This window comes from Echinops telfairi, unplaced genomic scaffold (genome assembly GCF_000313985.2).
Source record: "Echinops telfairi isolate 266 unplaced genomic scaffold, ASM31398v2 ScPeMD7_2;HRSCAF=8, whole genome shotgun sequence".
Classification (NCBI taxonomy): domain Eukaryota; kingdom Metazoa; phylum Chordata; class Mammalia; order Afrosoricida; family Tenrecidae; genus Echinops; species Echinops telfairi.
Window position 1 is genome coordinate 47,306,862 of NW_022103898.1, and position 12,849 is coordinate 47,319,710.

The 12,849-nt window shown below is 40.4% G+C and overlaps 1 pseudogene; it reads right to left on the reverse strand.

The window, feature by feature from the left end:
- Positions 1–12,073: 12,073 nt before the first annotated feature.
- On the reverse strand, positions 12,074–12,640 carry LOC101650109 (annotated as a pseudogene).
- Positions 12,641–12,849: the final 209 nt, after the last annotated feature.

A 12,849-nucleotide genomic window follows, 5' to 3' on the forward strand; every position in this document is an offset into this window, starting at 1 on the left:
CATGATCAATGGAGTTCCTTTGGTATGTTTCAATGAGTAAATGAAACATTAGAACATCTTATCCTTTAATATCAATAAATTTAGAAGACAATTACTTGGCAGTCAAACTAAATATGAAAATTTCTGACAACATTATTAATATCACATGGTTGAAATATTTTTTTGAAAATAATTTAAATGACTATAGCCATGTGTAACGGGCCCTGGTGGTGTAGTGGCTATGCTTTGGGCTGCAATCCGCCTCATTGGCAGCTCAGAGCTTCTGTGAGTCAGCATTGACCCACTGGCCCAAAGTTTGGAGCTTTGGTGTGCAGCCACACACAAACAAGAAACAGTCACAGATTCAAGCCACATTCAGAAAACATCTTGGAATAAGAACTATCATTGCTAATATGTGCTAGATCTTAGGCAAAAGCAGAGATTATAAGAAACCTCTTGATTTTTGTTTTATTAGCACACAGACCCATTGGACTGTCTAGATCATACAAAATTATGGAAGGCATTCCAAAGAATGGGCATTGCAGACTACTTCAGCGTGCTCTTAAGGGAGTGTGGATGAAGAGGTGCTCTGTGAAACAATCAGGGAGACTCTGATGGGGATGGGGAGCCTCCTCTGAGTCCTCCTCCCACAGGCTCACCTCCTTTCACCTACAATTCTATCTGTATGCTGAATAACGAATATAACAAGCAGGACTGCGGATTATGTGGAAAACAGCATAACATGGGTTTTTGAAAAGATGTATTAGCAATCTGTGCTACATATCTGTGCTACATAGCAGTCTGTGATATGTATATGACACAACCTGACTTGCTAACAATGAAAACAGCTTGAAGCATTGACTGCTGAAGTTCAAAGACGACAGTCTTTGGTTTGGATTACGTCTGAACATGAAGAAAACAAAAATCCCCCCAGTTAAACCAGTAAACAACAGCATCATAAATGGAAGGGGGGGATTGAAATTGTCAGCGACATTTTACTTGAATTAACACTCAATGTCCATAAAAGCAGCTGTAATGACATATTCCATTGAGAAGGCCTACTGCGAAAGCCTCACTGCCGGTGCATCTGGGCACAACCACGGTCTTTCCAGTGATCTCGTGTACTAGTGACAAGGAGGAGAAAGAAGTGATGCATTTGAACTGCGGTACTGGTGAAGAATAGGAAATAGACACTGGCCTGCCAGAAGAACAAACAAATGTAAGAACTATAGCCAGAATGCTCCTTAGGAGCAACAGTGGGCGGTGGGGCTTTCAGACTGCTAACTTGGAGCATGTCATCAAAAAGACCTATTGCAAGAAAAAAATTCCGTGTGGCGAGGCAGAATGTCAGTAAAATGAGGGAACTTATTGAGATGAACCAACACCATAGATACAACAATGAATCAAACGTACCAACAATTTTGAAGATGGCCCAAGAACAACAATGTAACATTGTGCTTAACATAAGGTAGCCAGAAGTTGACTAACTGCACCCAATAATGTGTTCTTCTTCTGAGTAGTTTGATCTTTACAAACTGCCATGGGTGGGGTAATATTTTGAGAGGATTAGGGTGTAGATATTCACATAACTGCAATTGTTAAATATAGAAGATTTTTTGTTTTGTTCACTTATACAGTGTTAAGTATAAATGAGGCTGGCACTTTTTTATTGTATGCATGCTAGTTTTGTTAGGCACAAATATGACTTACTATCCTCCTTGGTTTAAAAATTATATATGGCTAACGAATTGTGTAAACATGTCAAGTTGACAAGGGGTGGTCTGTGATAGTTACATAATTTCATGTAAACTTGATAAATATGTATAGGGGTGGAGTCCGGCCTATCAATCATGTCACAGCCTGCTGATGCCTCCTTGTAAGTGTGGGCTTATGAGGATTCTGGGAATCCTCTCCCTGGGGATCAGACCAGCAGTACTGCTGCCTGAGCTAGTCCTTTGCCTCAACCATGTGCTATGCTACCTGTGCGCTGAGCCACCGGGTGGATCCTGTCACCTGGCGGTGCATCACTAGAGCTTGTAGCTCCATCTGGACCTGCTTTGCTAGTCTCCCATGCTCTCCTGGCCTCTGCTACATCTCAACTTCTCATTTTCCTTCTGCCGCACCACACCCTGTAGTGTCTGTGGCCTGCTGATCATCTTGCCTGAGGGCAGATTTCACTGTCTGCTTCCATGACCTTGGATCAGCACCTGCATGAGTTGAAAGACCTTCCGTTTATTAACTGGTCCACCCAAGCGAAATGAACTGCTGTGTATACTTATTAGCTATTGTATTCCATATATATATATATACATATAATCATAAGTGTCCTGGTTTTGTATCTCTAGAGAACCCTGCCTAACACAAATTCCAATTCATGGAGTTGTCATGTGAGCAGAGTAGAACTCTTCCATCCAGTTTTGTAAGCAAAAACACAGAGCAGTCTTCTGAGGTGTTTTTGCGTGGTCTTAAACTGACTAGCAGTTGAACTTGTCATGTTTTTGGCACCCAGGGACTCCATTTTCAGTTCCATACCTTTAAAGAATTACTAGCTTCTCGAGATCTCAAAGTCTTCATTTCTCAAAAGAAAAAAGAAAGAAAAGGTTTGATTTATGTGAAGCACTCAGGACAGACTGAAAAATATGACCCAGTGTATCCACACATACACTTTTGTTGTTGTTGTTATTAGATGCCATGGTGACAGTTCAACTCATAGGGCCCCTATCTACAACAGCACGCAATACCACCCCATCCTATCCTCACATCCTCGCAATTGTTCTTATATTTGAGACCATTCTTACAGCCACTATGTTCATTCAATTTGTCCAAAGTTTCCTTCTTTTTCAATGATCCTCTGCTTTACCAATCATTATATCCTTGCCCAGACTGGTCTCTCCTTATAATATGTCCAATCATTTGGCAACCTTAAAGCAAGAGATCTGTATCAAATTGTAATGACTTCCAATTTCATAACCAGGGAGGGAAAGTCTACCTTAAAAATCAAAACATAACCTAGTCTGGGTGGATGTGGTTTGCCTATGTCAGCCTGGGAGACTCATGTAGTCTTAGTGGGGCCACACGTAAAGAGAATTATGAGAGTCAGAAAGGATTATGAATTAAAAAATTTTAAGATAAATATGAAAACTGAAAAGTAAAAAAGAAACCCAGTCACCCAGTTTGGGTGGTGATTCCAGCATCTTTGATGGGAATGGTATATACACCCATCTGCCACGTGCAGGTGTAACCACTCCTAGGAGAAGGGGCACCGCATAAGGAGGAATAATGAAAAACAAAGAAAAAAATTAAATGCCAAAGAGTCTTGGTAGGTAGCGAGGCTGTCTGCACCAAGCTGCCCATGTGGGTTTCTTTCCCTGCTGCGCTCCCACAGGCAGTGGGAGCTGGGCGGCTTGAAACAAGAGCTTGGAAGGTTTGGCTCATACAGGGAGAGGGAACTGCATAGAATTGGTTCAAGCCACAGGTCAATGCTGGAGGGGAGCAGGGACAGAGGCAGGGGAAATGAGGAGCTGATACCAAGGGCTTAAGTGGAGAGCAAATATTTTCAGAATGATGAGGGCAACACATGTACAAATGTGTTTGACACAATTGCTGTATGTATGGATTGTGATGAGTTGTATGAACCCCCAGTAAAATGATTTTTTTTAAAGGTTTCAGATCTCCAATTTTTAAAAAGAAAATTAAAAAACTTAGCATACTTGAATTTTAAGTTGATTTTCTCAGCCTCGGGGAGCACACGCTTCCCTCTGGGAGTGACCACTCTGGTATTTGCAGAAAAGAGCTTCCCGTGCTTGTTTCTTGTGTCCATATCTTCCCCTCTTCTCCTTTCCTGTCTTTCTTAGGACCTTGGGCTTTCTTCATGTACTGTTTCATTTATATCATCACACAGCTCATCAGGTGCTTGGTCACTAGCAGTCATTCCATGAAACATATACTTGAGATTGATTGTAAATTCAGGTGAGATATATTTTAGAGGTTTTATTTTGGCTTTCATGAATTTGTTTTAAGTTTCTTCGTGCTTAACTAGAACTTGCACATGAGCAATCGTTTCTCTGTCTCACACTTGCCCCTTGGTCTTATTCTGGTGATAGTGAGCTTCTCCATCCTCTCTTTCCATAGATTTTATTAATTTGATTCTTGTGTATTCCATATGCTGAGGTACATGTGTATAGCAACAGTGTATGTGTTTGAGAAAAAAGATTACTTGCAATGAATAAGTTATTGGTTTTTCAAAAGAAAATCTTTACATTCCAATTTGTGCACACCAAATTATCTCAGTTATCAATTCATCCTGATTGTATGTTTGTCAGTTTCAGCCTGCAAAAATTAGTTAAAACCTTCAGTTCATGTTTGATGCATTCATTTTAATAATAATTTATTATGTTAACTGGTCTTTCTTTTTTTTCCCCCCCCCCTTTTTTTAAATCAATTTATTGGGGCTCATACAATTCATCACAATACATAGATCAATTGTATGAAACACATCTATACATTTGTTGCCCTCATTATTCCCAAAATTCGCTTGCCTCTTGGGTTCCCGGAATCAGCTCATTTTCCTTTTTACCCCCCTCCCATTCCCTTCCTCCTCCCCTCTCCCCCATGCACCCTTAATAATTTATATATTATTGGTCTTTCTTATAGGCATATGAATAGTATACTATCACTGATATGTACTACATCAGGATAAACCTTGAAATGTTATTTTTGATGATGAATATGACACAACTCACCTTCAATTTGTTATTCCCATGTAGCAGATTATATGATTGTGTGGTTGAAAATTGCTAATACCAGTCCATTAAAGCTCACTAGTACCTAGGATATCAATCTTTACAAATTCTGTTTCATTTTTGAGCTGATTCAATTTTCCTATATCCATACTTTGTACAGCTTAAATTCTGATTATTAGTGGATACTTTCAGCTGTCGGTTATTTTCAGTCTTGCCCTATTAACACATTGAGTTTCTTTTTATCTATGTTATTAAGGTTGACGCTACTATGAAGAGGCAGCTACCTCTTCCTTATTCCTAGTCTGTTTCCATCTGGAAGCTCTTCAAAAACCTGTCCATCATGAACGACCGTGGTAGTAGATGGTATCAGAAACCAGTGCCATGGATTCCAACATCACAGGCAGATGCAAATCATCACAGTACAACCCAATGGCAATAGGGGGATATGTACATATACACAAACACACCAAACCCACTACCACAGAGTCGGGTCTGACTCAGAGCAAACCTTTAGTACAGACTAGAACTGTCCATTTGGGATTTTGAGACTATAAATGTTTATGGAAGCAAACAGTTTTATATTTCTCCTGAGAAGCAGCTGGTGAGTTCACATTGCTGGTCATTCAGATCAATTTGTAGTTACACAACCATATTTATGTATAAACACACACACAGAGATTGAAAGAGAGAGATGAGAGAGAGAGAGAATGGAGAAATAGATCATTTATTTAGAAGGAGGCCAAAGATATATATCTTTAACTTACTGCCCCCAAGTCAATTCTGTCTCATAGTGATCCTATACGGCAGAGGACAACTACCCCTGTGGGTTTCTAAGGTTGTAAATTTTTATGGAAGAAGAAAGCCTCATCTTTCTCCCATGGAGCCACCAGTGGCTTCAAACTGCTATTTTTATGGTTAGCAGTCAAATATATTATCCAACCGCACCACCGGATTATAGAAGATATAAATGATCCCCTCTGGTTAAAAAATCAACAGATAAATAAGTGAAAAGCCAGAAAATTGCACTAGCTAAACGGACAATTCACTGATCTTCTTTAAAACATAATATTTGAGGGCTAGCTTGTTGTTGTCAGGTGCCATTGGGTCAGCTCTGACTCATAGAAATTTCTGTGTGACAGAAGGAGACATGCCGGCCCTGCGCCATCTCGTATCTGCTCCTCTACTTGAGCCCATTGTGGAGGCCCTGGTGCCAGTCCATCTCATTGAGGGCCTTCCTTTTTTGGCTGACCCTCTCCTGTACCAAACATGACGCCTTTCTCCGGGACTGGTTTCTCCTGACAATCTGCCTAAAGTATGTAAGATTGGGGTTTAAATAATATAAAATGTTTAAAATATCGCTATAATAGCTAGTTACAGAAAAGAAAAAGCAGAGAAGGTATCTGGGTCAAGTTCCCTTCAGCAGCATTTGGGAGTTTATGCTAAATATGTTTTAAACGCCTCCCTGCTGTGCAGTCTATTCTACTTATAATGACCCCGTGGGACCCAGTAGACCTGCCCCTGTGCAGGTTGAGGCTATAACTCTTTGTGGGTGTCCAAAGCTGAGACTATAGCTCTTCACTGGTGGAGAGTTATGGAAAAAGGATGAGATTTTCTACTGCAAAGCAGCCGGTGTTTTGAACTGCTGACCTTGAAGTTAACAGTCCAATGAATAAAGACTATACATTTTGTCAAAGTTGCTCAGATTCAAAATGGCCCACCCTGAAAATCAGTGAGTTCTTCCTTTCTAAATATGTTCAGTCCTGGTCAGTAATACTACAGAAGTAGTACAGCATTGAATAAGGGTAGGCAATGAAAAAACCTTTTAATGATTTTCTTACCCTTGAGGCTTGATGCATAGCATTTTAGTTGCAAGAACTAGAATTCATCTGAAATAAGAAATGCATCTATACAAGTAACGTGTCTTCTCTGAGAGCCTCCAATTAGCACTCTTCTATTACACAATATACTCTAAGTGAAGTAGCCTCCCACAGCACAGCAAATGGAGATAAAAGAGTACAAGAGGTACTGTGGATTCCATGTGATGGTGGTTTTTTTAGTCCTAGGGTGAATAAAATATTTGTGTAACTCTCAGAGTTATAATGGAACTGTACAATAAATCTACATAAATTATGCATCAAATCTCATAGTTCTGCTTGTTCTATGATAATCTAAAAATAATAATATTTCCAGGTAATTAGTTTAAATTAAAAATGGTGAATGCTATCATAAAGAGACACGCACTACTGAAGTAATGTTTCCTATGCCGTACATAATTTTGTTTCATTGGTTTATCTTTCCCACCTTAACATTGATCCCATTGACTAGGAAATCTCTGGATTCCTTACTTTGCTATGAACTCTGCCTTTTAGGGAGATTTTTGTGTATTACACAAAACCTAATTCGTTGTTGCAAAAAGGGCACAGGGGTGGTGTTTGACCTTTCCTGTTTTACAATGGGAAAGTAGAGTCAAACGGAGAATCAGCCCAAGGTCAATTTCTATGAAGCAGGGGTCAGATATGTCTCCACCCTGTTTCCTCCTTTGTCAATTCTGATGCTAATCATTTCTCCCATATCTCTCTCTACAGCTCAGATGGATTCAGTGATTCGTTGCAAAGGCCACACAGACTTCCCAGTCCATACTCAAACTTATGTGCTTTATTAGCTAAGTTAACAGGGTACAATGCAAGATCAGAAACGCTCAAGATGCAGTTCTTCAGTCAGGAGAGCCTTTTCCCAGGCAGACCTCTCTCTGGACCTTAGTCTTTCAGTCACCTGGCTTCTTCTTTGGCAATGTGACAGAATTCTTTTATTACTTCTGGTAGACATTCAAAGGATGTGCCACTCAATCATAAAAAGCAACCCAGAGAAGCTCAGCTCTAGCTGTGTGGTCAGCAAATCTGGCTCCCCAGTTAAGTGCCTCCTACTCTGCAATTAAGCCTCCTGTTTGAACACACTCCATTTTACTAGAGCCACAAGCCTGGAAGCTCACAAATCTCTCGGGCTCGGGTTCCTAGTTCTGTTGCCACCCCCCTGCCACTCCTTTGGGGTCACAACGTTCTGTGTCCAGATTGAGGAGATTGAATGCACTGAGAGTCTGGGATCTCCTAACTCTTCTCTCTCAACAATAGTGAAATTCCCTATCCTGCTTCTGAGATGGCTCATTTTAACCCAACAGGCTTGCAAAGCCACGTGACCTTATTAGATTTCCAGGTTTCCACCATCACAATGAACCTATTTCATCACCACAACTAAATCAGATAACCCTATCATCACTGGTCCCCATCTTCTCTTGCCTCTACCCATCAGGACAAGTTTGTTTGGTGGCATGACAAAGACTAGGACCAGAAGAGCCATCTGAAATAAATCACTGCACTTACTGTCTTAGTGACAAAACCGAGGTTGCTACTGGAAAATTAGCAACTGCGTATGGATTGTCAACTGTTTTTCTCTACCATGTAGGCTTTCCTGTGTTTACAGAAGGGTAGGTAGCCCAGTGTCAGAAACTCAGCTGTGCCTGCCTAAGATTCAAGGGTTTTTCCCACCAGCCCCCTCCACCGCTTCAGAATTCTAGTCAATGTGCACGAGCCGAGCAGAATAAGCTGTGCCTCATTTAATTGTCTCTTCCCTAGTGAGAGACCCTGCTTGAGCTGAAGCAGATTTAACTTACAACATTCTGTGAGCTTGTTGCAACTGCACATAAGGATCTATTTTCAGAAATGCAACAGAAATGTCCCAGGATAACATCCACCTTGGTTTTGTAGTGCCGCTATAACAAAAGTGGGAGATTTTATCAAACATTTTTATTTTCTTAACTGTACAGGAGGCTCGAAGTCCAACTCCAGAGTGACAGATAGAGAGGAAGTCTCACTATGCCCAATTTTAAGGAGTATTCGGGCTGTACTTACTTCAAAACATATTTGTTTGCTCTTCTGGGGGACAGCACTTAATACTTGGTAAAGAAGAGAGCCGGAGAAAAAGAAGCCCCTCCGTGATACGGATGGAAACAGTAGCTACAACACGGGGCCCAAGCATCACGAGAATTGTGAGGTTGGCCCAGGACCAGGCAGTGTGTTATTCTTCTGTAGAAAGGGTTGCTATGAGTGGGAGCAACTTAATACCACCTCACAATTAACCCGTTAGGCTGAGCAGTGGAGTTTGCATCCACAGATGAACGAGGGAGAAAGGCCTCTGCATGGTAGCTAGAAAAACAAGGTGACCTGCAACAGACCATGGCAATACCACAAGGCCCGGCAGCATGTTAGTACTTTCTTCACTTATGTTTGTGTTTCCATGAGGGGGAGCCTTATTCATGGCGCCAATAATAATAATATTTGTGCAACTAACCCTATTTAGTTCTACATGGGATAGCCCCAGGATTAGGATCTATTACTATATTAGAAACAACACCAAAATTGAATGGCTTAAATGAAAGAGGCATTGCTGATACAAGCTAGATATTGAGTGAAAACAAAACAAAACAAAAATACCAGACAGATGCTTATATGCATTTTATTGACTATGCAAAGGTAGTCAACTCTGTGAATGATAACAAGTGGGGATCCAGAATACTTTGTTGTGCTCATGTGGATCAGGCTTAGCAACCAACAGGCAGTTTTCGAACTGAACAAGAGCTTCCTGGGTGGTTTGAAATCAAGAAAGATGCATTGCATTCTCTCCCCATATTCATTCAATCGGTATATCAAACAACCTGTATGCCAAATAATCCCAGCAGATTGGGTATAAAGAAGAACACGGCATCAGGATCAGAGGACGATTCAATAATCTTCAATATGCATATGATGTAACCTTGCTCACTAAAAGCCAAGAAAACTTGAAGCTCTTTTCAATGAAGATCAAATATGAAAACTTCCTCTCTAGATTACATCTCAATATAAAGAAAACCATTTTTAAAATTGAATGGAGAAATAATATTATAATAAATGGGGAAAAGATTAAAGTCATGAAGTACTTCATTTTACTTGGATCCATAATCAATGCCCAGAGAAACACAGCAATCAAGAAATTGAAGGATGTATTACATTTGGAAATCTGCCAAACTATTCCTTAAAGTGTTAAAAAATCAACATGTCACTTTGAAAACTAGAGTGTGTCAGGCCCAAGCCATGGTATTTCGATCACCTGATTCTATTTGAAAGCTGGACACTGAGTAAGGAAGACCCCCAAAGAAGCAATGCTTTGGAATCATGGTATTGGTAAGCATTACGGGCTATAGCGTGGGCTACCTCAAGAATCAACAACTCTGTCTTGCATGAAGTACAGCCAGCTTAGATGTAAAGATGGTGAAACTTCATCTCACAACCTTTGGACATGTTAGACAGGAGAGACCAATCCCAAGAGAACATCATATTTGGCAGAGAGTCCATTAAAAAGAGGAAGACCTAAAAACAACAAAAAACAAGGAAGACCCTATGGGATAGACGGAGCCTATGGATGCAGCAGTGGGCTTCAGCAGAGCGATGATTCTAAGGATGGCTTAGGAAGGAGAAGGTAGTGGTTTGTTCTGGTACAGCGGGTTGCTGTCATTGTATGCCATGCCATGGCACCTAACTGTCAACAATAACGGGCTTGTCAGTAATTAAGGGACATGGATTAAACATTGATGTGAAGTCAAAGTGGTAGAATCATTGTGGGACACTTTAGATATTGCTATGTGTTGAATTATGTCCCCACAAACTGCATCTCATAAGCCCATATTCCTTCAAATATGTTGTTTTGAAATGGGATTTTTTGTGTCATGTTAAGATCACCATATGCATGGTGTGTTCTGATCATTCCCGAATGACAAGGAACAGGTGAAACATACACGCAAGCAAAAACTGGGGAAGAGAGATGCCATGGGAAGATCACCAAAGAAACTGACAAAAAGAAATAAAGTAGGCCCAGACCCTGACTTGAACTTTTAGCTGAAAGAACTGGGAGAAAATTAATTCTGTTCTTTAAAGTCCCCACTGTGGTAGTTCTTAGATATCACCAACATTCAAATAAAATTTTCACTGTCATCAAGTTGATTTTGACTCATCGTGCCTCTGTGGGGCAGAATATAACTGCTTCTGTCTGTTTCTGAGACAGAAGAAAGCCTCATCTTCCTCCACAAGTGGTTTCAAACTGCTGACCTTCAGAACCCACTGTGCCACCAGGGCTGCCCTTTCAGCAACAATAAGAACCTAAAATACATATTTCCTCCCCCGACCAACAGTCTTACCCTGCAGCTTTCAAATACTACTATCAACTTTTTACTACAGCCTCCATATGCTTCTACCTCTCTGTTTCCATATAAGAAATCAATTTGTAATGAGATGCCCTTCCTTTGTAATACAAGGATAAAACACATGGTTCATTAGAGCTGTCCCCATGATACAATTAGGAGGAAAAAGATGAAGTTGTACACTCAAGTAAACATTTAAAATCTCAGAACCCACAAGGAAGCTCTACTCCATCCTATAGGGTTGCCATGAGTTAGAATCCATAATGACAGTGAGAAATAAAAGGCACAATTAAATGGAAGTCCCTTCATAAGGAAAAAAATAAGACAGGATGTGATTCTCTGCAAACATCTCAGTCAGTAATTTATATTACTTGCTTAATAGTCCTATATAGCACTCTAATTGAACTCTAACTGTGTACAGTCCTTCACTGACTCCCACTTCACTCATGGTGAGCAAAAATAATAATTAATTTTTGCATAGCTGTTTCAGTGGCACCCACAGGGACATGTGTGTGCCATTAAACACACAGGGGAACAGTTTGGATTTCCTATCCTTTGTGTTGCCTTCTATTGACACTTCTATTCTCTAAAGCCATGTCACTTTTTCCTCGAAGATAATATTTGTATGCTGGAAAGAATGTATTGAATTAAACTAGATTTCCATTGGGATCAGCAATCGTTGTAGACTTCAAGGTAATGTAATTTACACCACTAGGCTTCTTTGACCTGCAAATTTATAGCACGTCTACTGTCACTGTTTTCCTGAATCAGAGGAGATGAGGAGCGTCCGCCTTGGAAAGAAGATAGATGGCCTCACAGCACACCAGCTCTCCAGAGCTCCTCAACAACAGGGTCTCCGAAGAAATTGCAGTTTGTTTCTGAAGCGTGTACCGATAAATGGCCCTGCCGCTCTTAGAGGTGCTTTAATTCTCCTAAATCTCAAAAACATTAAAAAAACAAGTTCTTCCTCTTTGGTTTCATGAGCCTAAAGAGAAATGTTTTAAATAGAGGGAAAAGAAAGAAAAAACTGTTTGCTTGTTCTTAAGATGCCAGCTTTCCCTGACTTCTCTGGACATTCGTCCTATTTTGTTTTAAAAGAGAAATAAAACTTGCTTGTTTTTACTGTCTAAACTCTGTCAATGAACTGGGAGAGCCAGTGAGAATCTTTCCATAGCCTTGCCTCTTGAACACACTGCCAGGGAACCCTTCAATGGGGCTAGTGTTTTGCTCCTTCAGGGTCCCGTTCTCCTTTCCTGTGGCCTGTCCATAAATCCCAAATAGCTCGTGGAGTTTTTCTTCACTGATTGCATCAGTTTTTTCCAATTTTTCCACACCAGATCAGGATTGGGACACTGGATTTTGTTTGATTAGTTACTAAATCATTAAGCTTTGGAGTCTATGAGAGGACAATGATCTGCACAGTAGCAGAAAGACAATTCTCTTAATTTTAGGAAGATAATTTTCCCAAACCCAATGTGCTGCCTCATACCCACCAAGATCAAAAGTTGAAAAATAGCATTCTACCAATTATTAGCTCTTTTGATGTTCAATGTAGTGTGAGAATATATTGGCCCAATCTATCATCTTTAAGCATTTGTAGAAGAGTAGTTTTGTCTGCATTATTAAAACCAAGAAGACAAGTTTCTAAATACATTGCAGAGTCCAGGGACCTGGAGCAGATGACTGAAGCCATTGTAGATCTAGACTAGAGGATGTACACTGGTACAGATAGGAAATGAAAACGCAGGGAATCCAGGACAGATTAACCCCTCAGGACCAGTGGTTAGAGTGGTGATACTGGGATGGTGAAAGGAAGGTAGGGTAGAAAGGGGGAACCGATCAGAAAGATCTACATATAATCCTCTCTCTGGAGGACAGACAACAGAAAAGTGGGTGAAGGGA